We start from the raw sequence: 19,554 nt of genomic DNA, 5'->3' as shown, positions 1-19,554 counted from the left end.
GCGCAGGAACCTCGGATCCCTACTCGCCCTCCGCCGGTCCCTAGGCTAGGAGTCAGAGTAAGACATCCTGTTCCTTCTGGATCCGGAGGAACAGGAGTCTCACTGGCCAAGCTGCAAGCAAGGGGAACAAGTGCAACCTGTGGTAATGGCAGGTACTTATCACAAACATCACACTGACCTGCCACAGACAACCAAGCCTGGAACCCATGTGGGTGTACTGCCCACAGACAGCAGGACTCAGCACACAAACACACAACACACGGGAACCCAGGACCACAGGTGCAATAAAACAATATAAAGCAAACACATCTTCAGACACCAAAGGACATATATAAGCTTATGACCAGAAGGTTGGCCCCCACTGGCAGTTGGTAAGTAACCAGGAGGATGTCTACAGCCAGCATGGCTGAAACACCCTCTCTGGCTACTGCCTACAACTGAGGCTTTATAGGGCCAAGAGGCCACACCCAACAGTCAGACACACCCCGTGACTCAGACACACAGAAAGGGAGTTAACCCTTCCAATACCACAGAAGGGAAAACATAACTAAAGGGGAAGTGTCAAAACTACAAACACACTGTGGCTGTTGCCGCAGGCAAAGACATGGGTGGCAAGCGTGTCCTGGGAGTCAGCCCGAAGGCCGGGACACTGCCACCACATGTACACATACAACCAAACGTTGCCACGGGCAGCCACAGTGAAGGGAAGATGTCAATGCACACCACACACAAAACAGAGTGCACACAGACATACAAAAGTGCATACATACTCGCACACAACTCCTAGGAAACCGCACACATAGCTGTTGTCCGTGGCAACCGCACCTGAGGCCAACTACATTATGCCTCAAGCTGGGGTTGACACTACAACCCAAAACCGCGGGCAACAGCATGCGGCTCCCAAGGAGTCACGGCCAAAACCGTGGCCGTGACAGTGGTGTGTTTTTCCACTTTAATTTTGAGTGTGACTCCAAATCCAGACCTCCATGGGTTGAAAAATTTGATTTCCATTTTTTTATTTTTGTGTGATTTTGTTGTCAGCACATTCAACTATGTAAAGAACAAAGTATTTCAGAAGAATATTTAATTAATTCAGATCTAGGATGTGTTATTTTTGTGTTCCCTTTATTTTTTTGAGCAGTGTATATTCAGTGTACAGCACCTCAGCCAGCTTATGTTCATATAAAAAACTTGTTAGATTATTTATTATATTTAAATGTATCGATATGGTGGGCCCCCAAAATAAATTTTACTGGTGGGCCCTCGGTACCCCAGTCCGACACTGTCCGTGGTACAGGCTGGGGTCTCAGTAAAGTCTGATACTTTACCCTCTGTTGTTAGAGAATATTCTGATGTATTCTCATCACCAACCCCGGAGGTTCTACCCCCCCATAGACCTTATGATTGTACCATAGAGCTAGTAGAGGGGGCCAAGTTTCTTAAGGGACGAATTTATAATCTTTCTATGCCCGAACACAAGGCCATGGAAGATTATATTAAGGAGAGCCTTGGTAAAGGGCATATTAGACCTTCTGTCTCTCCTATGGGGCGGGGTTTTTCTTCGTTAAGAAAAAAGATGGTGGTCTTAGGCCATGTATCGATTACCGGAGATTAAATAAAATCACTGTCCAGAATAGATACTCCCTCCCATTGATTCCGGATTTATTTAACCAGGTTCTGGGGGCAACCTGCTTTTCCAAAATTGACCTGAAAGGGGCTTGCAATCTAATCCGAATTAAGGACGGAGACGAATGGAAGACTGCGTTCAATACCCCGGTAGGACACTTTGAATATCAGGTGATGCCTTTTGGACTCAGCAATGCCCCAGCTGTGTTCCAAAACTTCATGAATGACATTCTTAGGGAGTTCTTAGGTAATTTTGTTATTGTCTATCTTGACGACATTTTGATATTCTCTCCTGACTTCGAATCCCATGTGTCTCATGTTAAACAAGTATTAGAGGGGTTGAGGGAGAATCAGCTATCCGCTAAGCAAGAGAAATGTGTCTTTGGTGTACAGGAGATTCTGTTTCTAGGGCATGTTCTGACTCCTCACGCCTTCAAGATGGATCCTGGTAAGGTACTAGCAATTAAGGAATGGGTAAGACCTTCATCCTTAAAGGCCTTACAACGGTTTTTAGGTTTCACCAATTACTATCGTAAATTTATTATGAATTTTTCCGTAATTGCTAAACCATTGACCGACCTTACTAAGAAAGGGGCGGATTTGGAGAATTGGTCTTCCAAGGCCATTTCTTCATTTGAAAAATTAAAAAAGGCATTCAGTAGCGCTCCCATTCTGATCCAGCCTGATCAGGAGAAACCTTTTATTGTGGAGGTGGATGTGTCCGAGGACGGCGCAGGAGCAGTCCTTTCACAAGGTCCTGCTAGCCTCACTAACCTGAGACCATGTGCCTTCTTCTCCAGGAAATTCTCTCCCACAGAGAGAAACTAGGACATAGGGAATAGGGAGCTGCTGGCCATTAAATGGGCTTTTGAGGAGTGGAGGCATTTTCTGGAGGGGGCAAGGCATTGTGTAACTGTTGTCACTGACCATAAAAACCTTATGTTTCTCAAGTCTGCTAAGAGGTTGAATCCTCGTCAAGCCAGATGGGCTCTGTATTTTACTCGTTTTGATTTTTCCATTACGTTCAGGCCAGGAAGTAAAAATGTGAAGGCGGACGCATTATCTCTGAGCTTCCAGGCTTTTCAACCTACTGAGGTACCACCTGAATCCATCCTACCAGCAAAAATCTTCTTAGCAGCTCTTACCCAGGATATCTCGGCTTGCATTAGGTCTGAACAACATCTGGCACCGGTATCCACCCCAACAGATAAGTTGTTTGTTCCCATACAATTTCATCTCCAGCTGTTGGGTGAGTGTCACGATTCTGCCTTTTGTGGACATCCGGGTGTTGAGGGCACTGAGGATCTGGTTTCTAGATCTTATTGGTGGCCCACTTTAACTAGGGATGTCAAGTCCTAATTGTCAGCCTGTGAGGTTTGTGCCAGGTCCAAGACACCTAGGACTCGCCCTGCTGGTAACCTACGACCCCTACCCATTCCCAGTAGACCCTGGTCCCATATCTCGATGGACTTTATAACTGACCTACCACCGGTGGAGGGTAAGACTGTAGTTTGGGTAGTGGTCGATAGGTTTAGCAAGATGGTCCATTTCAAAACCCTGGCGTCTATTTTTGTGAAAGAAATTGTTCGATTGCATGGTATCCCGGAAAATATTGTTTCTGACAGGGGTGTGCAGTTTGTGTCCAAATTCTGGAGGGCCTTCTGTCAAAAATGTAAAATTTCATTGTCTTTTTCCTCTGCCTACCACCCTGAGAGTAATGGGCAGACTGAATGCCTTAATCAGTCTGTGGAACAGTTCTTGAGGTTGTATGTTGCTGATGACCAGCAATTATGGGGGAAATTTCTTCCATTGGCTGAATTTGCTTTGAATAACCGTGTCAATTCTTCTGCTGGGGTTTCACCTTTCTTTTGTAACCATGGTTTCCATCCCCGTTTTCATTCTGGGTCATCCGTCTCCTCCTCTAACCCTGAGGCGGATAGGTTCTCCTCTGAACTGTGCACAGTTTGGGCCCGGGTTCAATCGAACTTAGAAAAGGCTCAAAGTTCTCAGAAACTCAAGGCCGATAGGAGACGTTCAAGGGGGGTGAATTTTCAGGTTGGGGACAAGGTATGGTTGTCCTCCAAGAATCTCTCTCTTAAGGTAGATTCTAAAAAGTTTGCTCCTCATTTTAATGGACCATATAAGATCACGGAGGTGATTAACCCGGTATCATTTAGGTTGGAGCTGCCCGAGTCATTCCACATTCCAATGTGTTCCATAAATCTCTACTTAAAAAATATTTTGAACCGGTAGTACCATCGAAAGCCTCGCCTCCACCGGTTCTTGTTAATGATGCTGTCGAGGATGTGGTGTCTAAAATAGTAGATGTCAGGAAGGTGCGTAATTCCTTGCAGTACCTGATTCACTGGAAGGGGTATGGACCTGAAGAGAGATCTTGGGTACCTGCCAGGGAGGTTCATGCTCCTAGACTTGTTTGAAAATTTCATTTAGAACACCCTGAAAGGCCATCGCCTGAAGTCTTGGGTCCGGTGGCCCCTCGTAAAAGGGGGGGTACTGTAACGAAGTTCCGAAGGTACACTCGGTCCCCCATTAGCCGCAGACCTGCTGCTTAGCTTCTGGAACGAGGATCTGTGTTTTACCTCATTCCCAGGGCGGCTTTACTAGCTGGGTGGCTCCCTGCTCCTAAGTCTGACTTGAGCGCCGAGCTGATCACTCGGTGCTCGACTGGTTGGTCTGTCGGTCATGTAACGCTGGCCACGTCACATGACCCTCACTCCCCACTATGAATACAGGCAGCCTGCTGGCCACAGGTTGCCTGTTAATTTAGGTTCCACCTGTGATTTGGTCTTTCCTGGCGTACTTACCTCCTGCTGAATTCCTGACGATCCTCTGCCTGCTCCTTGTGTACTTTGCTGCTCTCCTAGTATTCTGACCCCGGCCTCCTCCTGACGATTCTCTGCTTGCTCCATTTGTACTTTGTAGCTTTCCTGGTATTGACTCGGTCCGTTCACGTCCTGTTGTTTGTCTGTCTGTCATCCCTGCACTTATTCCAAGTTAGGGATTGCCGTCCAGTTGTCCCCTGTCATTAGGACTCGCGAGGCAAGTAGGCAGGGCCAGGGGTAAGGGTGGAGCGCAGTGGTCACTTCGCTCCCCCCTGTGTGTGCGTGTACGCGACCGTTACACTCCATTCATGTAATTTACTACAAATTTATCATTTGTTGCAAGTTGCTTGATAGAGATGCTAAAGAGCTAGAGGTGTTAAAGTGCATTTACAGTAGACTGCGCAGAGCGAGCAGGCAATTATTGGGAAGGAAGCTTTCCTTCCTGATTATTGCCTGTTTGTCAGTGAAGGTGTATGTGTACATTTACATTTACAGTGTATGTGCAGTGTATGCCTTCACTGTGTGAGGATGAGCGATCGATACTGCCATTGCTCATACTAAGGCCTCATGCACACGACCGTGGTGTGTTTTGCGGTCCGCAAATCGTGGATCCGCAAAACACGGATGGCGTCCATGCGCATTCTGCAATTTGCGGAACGGCACGGACAGCCTTTAATATAACTGCTTATTTTTGTCCGCAAAGCGGGGCAACGGAACGGGGCAACGGATGTCCGCATCTTTTGCTGCCCTATTGAAGTGAATGGGTCCGCATCCGAGCCGCCAAAACTGCGGCTCGGATGCGGACCAAAACAACGGCCGTGTGCATGAGGCCTAAAGCAGATTTATTGTTTCTGGGCAGCAGATCCTTCTTTACAAAGCAAAAGCTGCTGCACAGAAATGATCATTTAATGTGCTACATAAACGACTATATCACCCAATGAAAAAGCATTTTACTTGTTCCTCAGGTGATGATCAGCAGCACATTTACACAGGCCAGTTATTGGGAACAAGCGTTTGTAGTAATGTTCGTCCCTGATAATCAGCCTGACAACTGGGCAGTGTAAATGCAGCATTAAATCTCATGCACATGATCATATTTTTCGCAGATCCCATTTGGACCCATTGATTTCAATGGTGCCGCAATAATGAGAACAGCATGCAGATACCATCCGTGTGCTGTCCGCATCCATGCAGCCTTGACTCTCATTATTGTAAATGTACTATTTTTGTCCATTTTGCAGACAAGAATAGGCATTTCGACAATGGGGCCCACGGAAAGCGCAAGTTCCACATGGCTAGTATCTGCATTTTGCGGGTCGCAAAATGGATACGTCCGTGTACATGAGGCCTTCCTACTTTTTTTTAACCCCCTTCTCCCCTCTGGAGTAAGACTGTGCCTTTTTTGCATATCTAATTAACAAAGATATCTACGCCAAATTTTCCACCCACATTTCAAATGGCAAGAACTGCATAAAATCACAAAGAGTTTTTGTTTTGTGCACAAAAAAAATGGCGTGTGCCACAATTTGCAACATTTTGTTATGGCAGAAAACCGGTCCAAATGAAATGATCAATTCGCTCTGTATTGTTGAATGTAGTTTAAAGGACCCAGGAAAGACCAATGAAACTTCTGTAAACTGAGGCTATAACTTTCTTTCTGTGAAATGCCGCCAGTCCCACGTTATGTTTAGATTTACAATGATACAAGTGGACTATTGCGGTCTAATATCGCACACAGCACGTGTATGACATCGCAACGTGGAAAACATAAAACAGATCCTTTAGCAAACGCTTGTCTGAGTTCAGCGTTGCGAGTCACAAACACTTAAAGCCCACGTCTACAGTCTGACTTATGGAAACAATTTCTATACAGGCTTTCTGCTGAATAAAGCATACTCCTCACTGGTCCCACGGGGGCTCTTAGTGAAGGAATGCAATGTTTATAATCCTATATAACATTGCATGGTAAATATTATCTACTTATAACTTTATTGTTCTGCCTTTTTTATGTACAGAGGTCTTAAAAAAGTCCCGCTGCCATCTTGCTGTCAAACATGCCGGTTGATTTATGACTCTATAGTTATAGTTAGATTTTTTTTAGTACCTTTGAACACATTTATCACCTAACTCACATTGTACATATGCTGCCATCTAGGGGCTGAAAATGCAACTTGCACATATGATTTTGATTATTAATCTAGCTGTGTCTGTGGCTTCAAACACAAGGAACTCATGCTGGTATTTACTCCGTTTTCTCATGTCGCATCCTCTGATATGTGTTGAATTAAATGTCATCAAAGCTGTCAAATTCTAAGGCACAGATTCCTGTAGTGTTTCGTGGAATTGTACCACAAGATGGTATTTTAATGGAAAAATGTAGGCTTTTACCACGGGTGTCTGGGATATCACTCAGTCTGACGAGATATCAGAAGGGGGCGGTAAACATCACATCAGAAACACTTGACGTTAGTCAGGGCTGCAAATTACTAACATTACACCATATGGTAAGAAGCAGAATTCTGGAAATGTGCAGTTTGAAGCAGACATACATGTGAGGTCCATATACAGCACTGTCTAGTTGTATCAAGATCCTAATTCCATAGGCTGAGCTTCACTACAGAATAATAATTCCATAGCTGTGTAAGACATTATTATATTTAATGCATTAAAGAGTCTATCCCATGAAAAATATTCTTTATTTTTCAAACCAGCCTGAATATTTTAATAATTGCAAGTAATTAAAAATTTTGTATAGTCACTAAGTTATTAGTTATTTTTTTAAAATAAAATGTATCTGTATAGTGCCACCTGCTGTTTGTTCTTTTCCTTATTTCTTAAAAACTGGCTGCTCATTCTGTGGGAGTGAAGTGTTGTATTTACATGCAGCGATCATCTCTACAGTATGAGAACGAACGATCGCTACTGCCATTGCTCATCCTCATACAGCTGTATTGGTTCTGGGCAGCAGATCACTGTTTAGACAGCACCATCTCCTACCTTGTTTAGCATGGGCTCCCCCACCCACCAAATTCCCAGTGCACGTGAGTCAATCACTCCCAGACAATGCAGAATGCAAAGCACACTGCCCCAGGATTTCTGACAAATGTAATTTTTTTTTTAAGCATAAGAAACTAAATTAAAAAATGATAATTAAAATAAAAGTCGCCCTCAGAATTACCCACTTTATCCGACTTCTGTGTGGAAGTGGAACAAGTGCTTCAAAAATATGGTGCTCATCCTGAACAAAACTATAGAACGCTCTGAGAAGTGCTGCTGTACCCTCCATGTTTTTAGTGAAAGTTTAAGTATCCTTTAAAGGGAACCTATCACCTGGATTTTGCGTGCAGAGCCGAGGACATGGGTTGCTAGATGACAGCTAGCACATCCACAATACCCAGTCCCCATAGCTCTGAGTGCTTTTATTGTGTAAAAAAAACCTATTTGATCCATATGCAAATTACCCTAAGATGAGTCCTGTCCCTGAGATGAGTCCAGCGTGAAGGAGCCCAGCACCGCCCCTCATCCTCAGAATCTTCTCCTTGCTCCCCGACGTCAGAAAGCTAGAGCGCCGTAATCTCGCGATGCGCGAGCTAGCGGATGCACAGTGTCATCATAGTGTTCCCTCCCTGTGCTGGCATGAGCTTCAGGGAACAAACTGCGCATGCGCTAGCTCGCACATATTAGTGCAGTCCACAGGACACCCTTTAGGCCCGTACAATAATAGTACCATTTTTGTGCCCCACCACAGTAATATTACCAACCCTTATTGTCACCTTTACAGTTTAATAATGCCTCCCTTTTTGCACCCACACAATATTCATATCTTTCATTGTTCCCCCACACAGTAGATATAGTATGTGCCTTCCCTGTCATTAATAGCGTCCCCTCTGTCCCCCGAAAAATAATACACCTGATACTCACCCAACCCCTGGGGCCTCTGTCAGACAGCACAATGAGTTGCCATTATTGCCTTGCCTTCATCCAGCCACTAATAACCTGTCTGTGGTCCTAATGTCTCATAGGGTATAAGCCTAAATTAGTTTGTTGCCTAGAACAGTAGATGGCAGGGGAGTAAGTCAGCTGAGAAAAGCGATCTCCCACCAATCTAGGCCAAAGATCTGGGTCATGTGCCCCAACTGTATGGCACTAACAGCACCACTACACAATGCCATACACACCCTAGGGGCAGACTATGCAGCAGCTATGGGGCACTTGGAGAGAGGAGTTTCACCTTGGTTGGTCCCATTCTCTTTGCTATTAGGTAGCAAGGACCTGTGCAGCAGTAACCTCTCCGGATGATTTGCCCAAGGGTCATGAAAAGGCCATGGAGGGCATACAAAACACCAGACCCTTCAGTCCTCAGCACCTAGAAATGCACTCCTGCAAAAGAAAGGATATTACTGATAAAGAAGTTTGGAACGTCTGCTACTTCTTTAAAAGCCTCTTGCCTCACAGAAGCAATGTTTTAAAGCAGCTAGTTTGAGTATAAGAGATTTCACTAGGATAGTAAACAGATTAAGAAGACAAAATAGAAATAAGTGGATTATGTGCACAGAGTCCACACCAAACAGAGATAGACAGTGCTCTGGCTTTTTGCAAAAGCCAATGGGCTTTTAACCACTTCAGGACCACTGCCATACATGCAGAGGGTGCCATAGCTGTCGGGTTTCTGCTGTTTCAATTGGTGAACGCAGACATTTAACCGCTCAAATGTCGTGGCCAGTTGTGACCATGACTTTCTCCGGGAGCGATGTTCTCCCAAGGCTTAAACGGCTACTCTGCATGGCAATCGGGGAAGATGTTTATTTGATGTGGTAGGCTGGGTCCTGCTAAAGAATCCCAGGTTGCCACAGCAGTAATTCCTTTGGAGGCCTGCAGATATCAGGGCTCAGTAGGAACACACTGAATCTTCCATAGACTGCAGTCTTAAATCACTAAAGTCTGTGGGACAAGCCCTAGAGCAGTGATGGTGAACCTTTTACAGACCGAGTGCCAACACGACAATTTAACCTGAATACTACAGTCCAATATACAGTAGTATATTTTCCATGTACTTTATCATTTAGGCTCCTTTCACATCACCATTTCTCCTTTCCGTTCTCCGGCTCCGTTGAGGAGCAGGAGAACGGAAAGGACGGATTCTGCAGATAACTGAGACCTATCTGAGCGTAACAGAGCCTAAAGACCCCATAGACTATAATGGGGTCCGTTTGGTGTCCGCTCAAATATCATGTTCTGAGCGGACACCGAACGGACCCCATTATAGTCTATGGGATCTTTAGGCTCCGTTACGCTCAGTTAGGTCTCAGTTATCTGCAGAATCCGTCCTTTCCGTTCTCCTGCTCCTCAACGGAGCCGGAGAACGGAAAGGAGAAACGGTGATGTGAAAGGAGCCTTAGCTATAATAACCTGCCTACATTCAGTGTGCCACCCGTGCTGTTCATAGCGTGCCGTGCGCTGATGAATGCGCAGGAAAAGTCTGAAGCATATTGGTCCACCATAGACTTTTTCCAGAGTGCGAGTGTTGCCTCTGGCACCCGTGCCATAGGTTCACCACCCCTGCCCTAGGGTGACGTAAAAAAAAATTAAAAAGTTTTTTAAAATACAAAGTAATATAAAATAATATAAAATAAAAATATATAAACATATTAAAATCAATCCCTTTCCTAATACGAAATTACATTAAAAATAAATATGCAATAAAAAATAAACATCATAGGTATCTCTACATCCCAAAATGTCAAAGTTAAACATGTACGTGTACAGGAACATAAAAATGTTATGGGTCCAGGAAGGCTGGGGGGAAAAATGGAAAGGCGAAAACAGAATCTGTTTTATGGTGTCCTAACTAAGGGCAACATAAACTAGTGACAGATCCCCTTAGCAAGATGCTGGGTCACTTTTTGTTTTTTAATAAACAGCAGAGGATTGAGTCACAGCCATTGTGAAAAAACAGCTCACCTTCCCTCTGGCTGTGACGCTCTCCACTGCTATTGGACCGCACCACAGCCAAGGAGAAGGAGACGCCCCCTGAGAAACGCGGCCGTCTCCTCCTCTCTGTACCGATGCTCAGCATTAACATGTTGGGCGCCAAGACTTCAGAGCATCACAGCGGAGCAGACGAGGGGTCTTTCAAACAAATAAAAATTCTGGCAGCATCAGCGGAGGGTACTCCCCATTCCATTACACAACTCTGACAAATCCCACAATTGATCATGTGGCAATTTCTAAACTTTTTAATGTTGAATTAATATAATTCATATTAATAAAACAATAATAATGCAGTTTATAATCTTGATGTAGAAATGAAATGACAGCTTCTTCCTGCATCTTCCACCTGGCTGTAATCCTCCTTCCGTTTATCTGTATTGTATATATGAGGCATGATGAGGATGGTGATGGTGTTGATGGTATTTAAAGCTGCAATAAAAACAGAAACATGAATTTCATAGGAAAATTAATAGACACAAAGCTCATCCACCTAACACCAGCTCATCTTGGGATCAGTGGAAGCTGTAAGGCTGGGTTCACACGAGCGGATGCCGTGCGTGGCATCCGCTCCGTGAAAGAGTGCCAAGACCCGATGCAGACTGCAGAGGCACGGAGCATTAACATGACTGATAATGCTCCGTGCCTCTCTGTGACCTCTTTACTACGAAATCACAGTGACAACTATGATTTCGTAGTAAAGAGGTCACAGAGAGGCACGGAGCATTATCAGTCATGTTAATGCTCCGTGCCTCTGCAGTCTGCATCGGGTCTTGGCTGTCATTCACGGAGCGGATGTCACGCACGGCATCCGCTCGTGTGAACCCAGCCTAAAAGTAGATAGGTAGTGAGCTCCCCTTATTGGTGGCAGGCACAATCATTTTTGTGGCCCTACAGGTGATTTGGAGCTCCAAACTTTCTAATGATGTTCAAACACAAAAAACTATAGGTGAATAATAAATTGCAATCATAAATACATGGTACTAATGATACATACATGGTACTAGTGATCCACATATGCTGCAATGTTTTTTTCTAGAATGAAAAGGATAAGAAATGAAAAAATTGACCTTATAAACTGCAGCAACCATAAAATCAGCATAAACTGCACTGAAGTTGCGTTCACATATTCCAGTCAGTTTGTGCCAATGTGCACCCGCAAATCTGCAGGAATCAGTAGGGAAATCTACAGAGGCAAATTTGTAAAACATGTTGTGTACAATGTCATTGGATCTGGCAAGGGAGCTTGTTTTCTGCAGGGGTACTAAAAGCAATATTTTTTCTTCACCAAAATCCACACAATTTGGGGCAAATTTGCCTCAGTGGATTTCCCTGGGGATTCCCACAGTTTTGCTTCAGAAATTTACAGGAACAAGAACTAAGCACTTTGTTATCTCCTTATGGAGATCACCTTAATCGGCGTGACAATGCAATTTTACTACAATCCCAGGACCAGTGCTGGTAGACGCCTGTCATACTGTAGTTCTCATCATTAGCATACGGGATGATGGCGGTTCACGTTTACACATAGAGATTCTCAGTTACATCCAAAAAAATGTCTACAGAACAGGAAATTATGTGCAAAATAATAAATTTTCAATGTATATAGTAACTTTGCCTAATGTAAAAAATGGCGCACAGCAGGAAGTAGCTGCACGCGTCTTCTCCCACCTATGGCATGCCAAATATCAAAAACACCCCATATAAAGCATCATATTCTGCTTGATAAAGGTGATAACGTCAAAAAATAGATCTTTAATATCAGAAACTATCAAAGAGAAATTTACCCCTAAAATGTTCACAGAACTCCTTTCACTTTCCTTAGGTCTATAGTGAATACATTCTAATTGAGGACAGCACAGGCCTGACATCCTGAAAATCTCCTTCACTAACCCTCAAAGACTCAGGCAGCTAATACCTAATAACATAGTAATGTAGTCTATAAGGCTGAAAAAAAGACATCTGTCCATCCAGTTCGGCCTGTTATCCTGCAATTTTATCCAGAGGAAGGGAAAAAAAACTGGAGGTAGAAGCCAATTTTCCTCACTTTAGGGAACAAAAATTCCTTCCCGACTCCAATCAGGCAATCAGACTAACTCCCTGGATCAACGACTCCTCTCTAGTAGCTATAGCCTGTAATATTATTACGCTCCAGAAACACATCCAGGCCCCTCTTGAATTCCTTTATTGTACTCACCATCACCACCTCCTCAGGCAGAGAGTTCCATAGTCTCACTGCTCTTACCGTAAAGAATCCTGCCGCTGATTCGCCGCTGTCAAGTCTAGAACTTACCCCCTCATAGAAACTGATTAAATTAGTTTGACATGACTGATCCCTCATGAAGCCATGCTGATATGGTGTTATTCGTTTATTGTCATTGAAGATAACATAGCATCTCTTTGAAAACCTTCAGTTTACCCATGACAGATATTAAACTTACCGGCCTATAGTTTCCGGGCTCTGTTTTTGGACCCTTTTTGAATATTGACACCACATTTGCTAAACCACTAAATATCAGAAATAAGGGGTTGCCTATGACATTACTTAATTCTCTTAGGATATTGGGGTGATTTGTCTATTGTTATTTTTTTAAGGGAATCTGTCACCTATTTTGACCACATAAAACCGTTAACATAGCAATGTGCAATCAAGTACCTTCATTCCTGCATGTGTCTTCTTTCTTTTATTCAACTTTTCATTCTTATTAAAAAGTGACTTTTCTGATATGCAAATTAAGTCTCAAGGTGCCCAGAGGGGCGTTATTACTCTGCTCTAGTGCCCAGTAACGCCCCCCTGCAGTGATAGAAAGGATGAGTAGACAAGTGACAATTTGGAGCGAGACATAGCACAGTTCCCAAATAACCTGTTCAAAGGTTAACTGACAGTCTGTAATGCTAGGAAAGGCACTGTGGACATGAAATGACATATTTGAAGATATTGGTAGAATAAGATATGATGGAAATATGGTATTCCAAAGCTGTTACAGGAAAATTAGAGGCTACGAAATCTAAGGACCTTATGACCAGATGTAGAACGTAGCTTGCACAGTCCAAAGTGGCAGTTTCCTAGTATAATGTTCCTCAAATTGTATCCATTTCTGAGGGGAGGATGGAGACCGCCACTCAGTAGCCTGATCAGCAAGACTGGCAAGATAATATCTATAAAGGTCTGGTACTCCGAGGTCTCCCGATTTAATAGAGGGATGTAATGCCTTCTTAAGTTAAGTGTGTCAGTCTGAAGCTTTGCAATCAGATGTTTGGGGATCTTAAGAGGGATACAACGGAAACGATACAGCATTTTAGAGAGAATTCGAATATTTGCTACATTGATCCATGTAATCCATAAAGAGGAATACTTAACATAATCCTGTTTCAAGTCCACAACCAAGGCCCAAAAATTCAGCCACACTTATTCACTTATTGGACTTGGTGACATTTAATTGATAATAAGAGACCTTTGAAATTTTATCCAAAATATGAGTAACTGCCGCCAGAGATATCAGGGGATCAGTTAGAGACAAAATGACATCATCTGCATATATGCCGATGACGTGCGACTAATTACCTACTCGTATCCCAGTTACCTCAGGGCAAGATTGAATAAGTTCTGCTAAGGGTTCAATAATCACAGCAAAAACTAAAGGCGATGGGTTAGGCTACTTTCACACTAGCGCTTGATCGGATCCGTTCTGAACGGATCCGATCATATTAATGCAGACGGAGGCTCCGTTCAGTACGGATCCGTCTGCATTAATAACTTAGAAAAATTTCTAAGTGCGAAAGTAGCCTGAGCGGATCCGTTCAGACTTTCAATGTAAAGTCAATGGGGGACGGATCCGCTTGAAGATTGAGCCATATGGTGTCATCTTCAAGCGGATCCGTTCCCATTGACTTACATTGTAAGTCTGGACGGATCCGCACGCCTCCGCACGGCCAGGCGGACACCCGAACGCTGCAAGCAGCGTTCAGCTGTCCGCCTGGCCGTGCGGAGGCGAGCGGAGCGGAGGCTGAACGCCGCCAGACTGATGCAGTCTGAGCGGATCCGCATCCATTCAGACTGCATCAGGGCTGGACGGAAGCGTTCTGCTCCGCTCGTGAGCCCCTTCAAACGGAGCTCACGAGCGGACAGCAGAACGCTAGTGTGAAAGTAGCCTAACCCTGCCAGGTACCATTAGATATTCGAAATGTGTAGGAAAGGAAGCTAGAGGCCAACACCTTGGCAGTAGTGTTGATCACGAATATTCGAATTTCGAATTTTTATCGCGAATATAGGTACTTCGAAAATTCGCGAAAATTTCGAATATAGTTATATATATTCGAAATTTCGAATATTCGAATTTTTTCAGATTTTATTTTTTTCAATTTATTTTTATTTTTTATCAGTACACATGATCCCTCACTGCTTCTAGCTTGTGGGCCAATAAGAAGGCTGCAATATACTTGACTTTAGGAGTAGTAGTGTTTGCGAATGTTGCTCTATATTCATTTTTTTTGAATATTCGCTATATTGCTATATATTCTTGTTTTAGAATATTACGAATATTCGAAAAAACAAAGTTATAGCAATATAGAGAATATTCGAAAAAAATAGAATAGAGCAATTTAGCTAATATAGTGATATAATCTTCTTTGTCTAATAGTTGTAAGTTGAAAAATTCGCAATAAAAAATTTGAATCAGAAATTTCGAATTCCGAAAATTCGCATATTACACAATCATTATCTTTCCGATTTTTTGATTAAAAAAAAATCGTGAATTTTCGAATTTTCGAATTTTCAACGAATATTCTACAAAATATTCGCGAAATATCGCGAATTCGAATATGACCCCTGCCGCTCATCACTACTTGGCAGAAGGATTAGAGTACAAACCTAGTATGGCTGATAATATAGGACCTTGAAATCCAAATTTGCGCAAGACCTGTTCCAGAAACCCTCAATGTACCCTGTCAAATGCTTTTTCTGCATATAAAGAAACAAAGAGTGTGAGGGCCCTGCTCTACAAGTTGTAAAAGGTTAATCATGTGTCTGGTGCCGTTCCTGGTCACAAAGTCCACTTGGTCAGTAGCGATTAAAGAGGGAAGAAGTTTGTTAATGCGAGTTGCCCAAATTTTGGCAAACAACTTATGGTCCACATTCAGTAGGGATATTGACCTGAAATTGGCTGACGAGGTGGGAGATTTTCCGAGTTTGGGCAAGGTTATTACTGTAGTTGTGGCCGCGGCCACGGTCAGTAAGGTGACAGGAGGGGGCTAGACAGTGGCTGGGGTGTGCCTGGAGCCACGGGACGTGGGCCTGCCTAAAAGAGGGCCAACCCTAGGGAGAGTAGGAAGAAAAAAGGGGGGGGAAAGGGTGGGTGAAGTGCTGGTCGGCGGGCGCGGTGATGGTAAGCTGTACGAGGGGGTTTAAGTAAGGGGACCTGGCCCCTCCCACAATAACAGGCTGCATGCAGCCTTAACTATTTGTGGCCGCGGCCACGGTCAGTAAGGTGACAGGAGGGGGCTAGACAGTGGCTGGGGTGTGCCTGGAGCCACGGGACGTGGGCCTGCCTAAAAGAGGGCCAAAAAAAGACACCAGGTAGGAGAAGTGCTGCTGTTTAATGCATGTGGAACAGGGTTACAAAACCAAGGAACGGAATACCTGCCGGGTTTCAGTCAGCGGATCCGGGATGTACCGGGAAAAACAGGCAGATCTCCACCTACCCATGTGACGGATGACGTGCGGAGGCGTCCCGTGCTTGGAAGCCGCTGAAGCCGCTCCGATGCGGAACGAATGTCCTGATATGGTTTTGGGGTCCACCCCCAACCCTGCGACCAGGGATCTGATGTGGGAGACAAACTGTGACGTGGATAGGGGTTTCCCTTGGAATGGCAGCAACGGAGACTCTGGATCTGGAGATGGTGTGGAACCCAGGAGATGTTGGAGTACCACCACCGGACACCAGGCGTTCCCGGACTTGAAGAAACGGATCAGTATGGGAGGACCGGTTTGGGACGTCTTGGTGGAAGGCAGGCTTAATACCAGATGATCCTGGCTCCAGGATAGCTGCTTCTTTTTCAGGAAGATCGTCTTCAGGGAAGAAACTGAAAATTCTCCTGGACGAAGGAAGCCGTAGAAGCTTAGGTACATGGCGGCTTTGATGACCAGACTAGTGAAATGGCCAAAAGGATTGCCATCTAGGGATGCAGACAGCTGCCTAAACAGCTCACCGGAGACCGGCCGACGGGACGGGTTGGAGTCTTTACTATTTTTCTCAATGCCCCTGAGCGTGGCCTTGACGGCTTGGGATGTGAACGCTGCGCGTACTTCTGGGTTCTGAAGGGCTAAGAAATGCTGTGCCCCGGCCAGGTACAAACGGATGGTGCTGGGTGCCAGCTTGAGGTTGACATGGCAATGGGCCATGAAAGCCATGATGTACGCAATGAAGGACATATCCTGTTGGGGATGGTCCCTGGAAAACTTCTGGAAGTGGTTCCAACCTGTGCCGTAGTTGCGAGCCGTGTTGACCGAAAGGGATCGGTGCCTGAGGTCCTCGGCGGTTGCCAGCAGAGACCTCAGTCCAACATCAGGTCGCTGAAACCGGGAATACGGGCCCCGGTCCGGTCTGCTTCTGGACATACCTGAAAGAAGGTGTGAAAATTGAACCTCGATAAGGCATCGGCCGCCGTGTTGCTGGCACCTGGGATATGGGAACATGAAAAGTGAAAGTTATGGGTCATGGCCAGCCAGACCAGTTTGCGTAACAGGGACATGACCCTGGCCGACTTAGCTCGGCCTTTGGAGATGATGTCCACCAGGTCCTGACTGTCAGATATAAACATGACGCTGGAATTCGCCCAGAGGTGACCCCAGACGGATGCGGCCGCCACGATGGGGTAACATTCCAGGAACGGTGATGAGCTGAGGGACTGGGGGTCGGAACTGACCTGAGGAGGCCATGGGCCAGCCAGCCACTGGGACCCGAAGATGGCCGCGAAACCCCGGGATGCTGCGGCATCAGCAAACACCCTGGTAGATGACTGGGACCATGAGGGGACAAACAGGCTGACCCCGTTCCAAGATAACAGAAAGCTGTCCCACATGCGCAAATCTGCCATGGCAGCCCTGTCCAAGTGGACAATGCTGCTGGGTTCGGAGGCTGAGGGAAGGAGCGAGAGCAGCCGGGAAATGAAAGCCCTGCCCTGGGGCATGACCCTTAAGGCAAAGTTCAGCCGACCCAGGATGGACTGTAGCTCGACCTTGGTCACCTGGGAAGAGGTGATGGCCCTGGCCACGACTTCCCGTATCTGGGACAGCTTTGCCTCAGGAAGCCTGGCTTCCATTCTGTCTGAGTCCAGGACAATACCCAGGAAGGTGATGGAAGTGACCGGCCCCGCGGTCTTCCCCTGCGAAATTGGGATGGAAAGGGCGGCAAAGATCTCCAGGAGGGAGAGCAGCCCGGATGGCCGACATAGCGGAGGTTCTATGAGGAGGAAGTCGTCCAGGTAATGGATGACCGCTGGGGCGCTGCCGTGGTGGATCAGGATCCAGTGCAGGGCCTGCGCCAATTGGTCAAATAACCACGGGCTGCTTTTTGAGCCGAAGGTCAACCTGTTGGCAAAATAGAACCTGCCCTCCCACCTGATGCCATAGAACTGCCAAAGGTGAGGGGCAATGGGCAGCAGTTTAAAGGCGTCCGCTATGTCCGTTTTAGACAACCAGGCGCCTTTCCCGGCGCTAAGGATGAGGGCAATGGCTTCGTCTATGGACGCATAGGTCATGGAAAATTCTTCAGAAGGGATGAGTGAATTGATGCTGGGGATGACGGAATCATGGGGGGCGGAGAGATCGTAAATCAAACGTTTTTTATTCGAATCTTTTTTAGACACGATGCCTATGGGGCTGATCCGCCAGCGAGAGAAAGGAATCTGGTTGAAGGGGCCCAGGAGGAACCCTTTCTCCACCTCCGAATTCAGGAGTTCCTGTTCAGCGGTGGGATCTGACCTGGCTGACTGCAGATTGTCGCACTCCCAGTTGGAATGGGGTAGTGCCACCAACCCTGTGTCAAACCCGGAGCAGAGGCCAGAGACCAGGAAGTCCACGAACCCTGGCACCGGATGGTCCCGTAACAGGAGAGCCAGGAGGTCGATGTCGCAGTCGGCTAGTCATAGGCGCTTGAAAGCCTTCTTGGGACATGTGGACCTGGGGTGAGCCCTGAAGCAGATGGAGCAGATGTGCAGGGCCCTGCAACCGCTAAATAGACAGGAACCAAAGTTGAAGTTATTGCAAACTTGGCTGTTGCCAAGGTAGACAATGGGTCTACCCAACTTATCGGTGGTGGAGGGACTGCGGGGGACCCCAGAGGGGCCTGGAATAGCCTTGTCTGATTGGGCCGTGGCCGTTTGAGGACACCACTCAGTAGAGTGGAAAATCGACTGGCAGGTCGAACAAGCGGGGGCCCGGAGACCGGCGAAATGCTGGCAGAACAACTCCATGTCCAGCATGGCCCAGTTGACGGAGAACTGAAACTGGGCAAGCGCGGCGGCGGCCTTGGCTGAAAAGGAGCGGTGGTAGTCATAAAAAGCCGTGCCGCCGTACTTGTGCCCAAGTCCCGTGACCCTGTGTAGATACGTGTCCAGCTCCTCCCGGCGGGCCGGGAAAGCGGAGCAGAGCACGTCTCTAAACAGGCCGAAGGCCAAAACAAACTCGACGACAGAGAGCTTGCGGTTGAGACGTCCATCCTTGGCCCGAAGGACCACCGAGACCTCCCCGCAGTCAAAAGTCTTGTTGTCTGCGGCATCGTGGGACGCAATCAGGATGGACGCGAGATTCACGTCCTTGCCCGCCAAGATGTCCCTCCTGATGTGGTCCGGCACCAAGTGCGCAGGAGCCACCACCGGAGCAGCCGGGGACGTACCTGGAGCCGGAAGCTGAAATAGAGGGGGATCGGAGATGGGGACCACCGCCTGGGAAGACGCCGGTGCTCTGGACTCCAAGTCCACCACCCTGGTCCTGATGTCGGCAACGGACGAGATGAGCGAATCCAAGGAGGCCTGCAACAGCACCAGGGACTGCTGGATGGCTGGGGGTGGATCTTCCCTTTCAGGAGCGCTGGGCTCG

Source organism: Bufo bufo, chromosome 3 (genome assembly GCF_905171765.1).
Source record: "Bufo bufo chromosome 3, aBufBuf1.1, whole genome shotgun sequence".
NCBI classification, from domain to species: domain Eukaryota; kingdom Metazoa; phylum Chordata; class Amphibia; order Anura; family Bufonidae; genus Bufo; species Bufo bufo.
Note: the sequence above shows the minus strand (reverse complement) of the source record.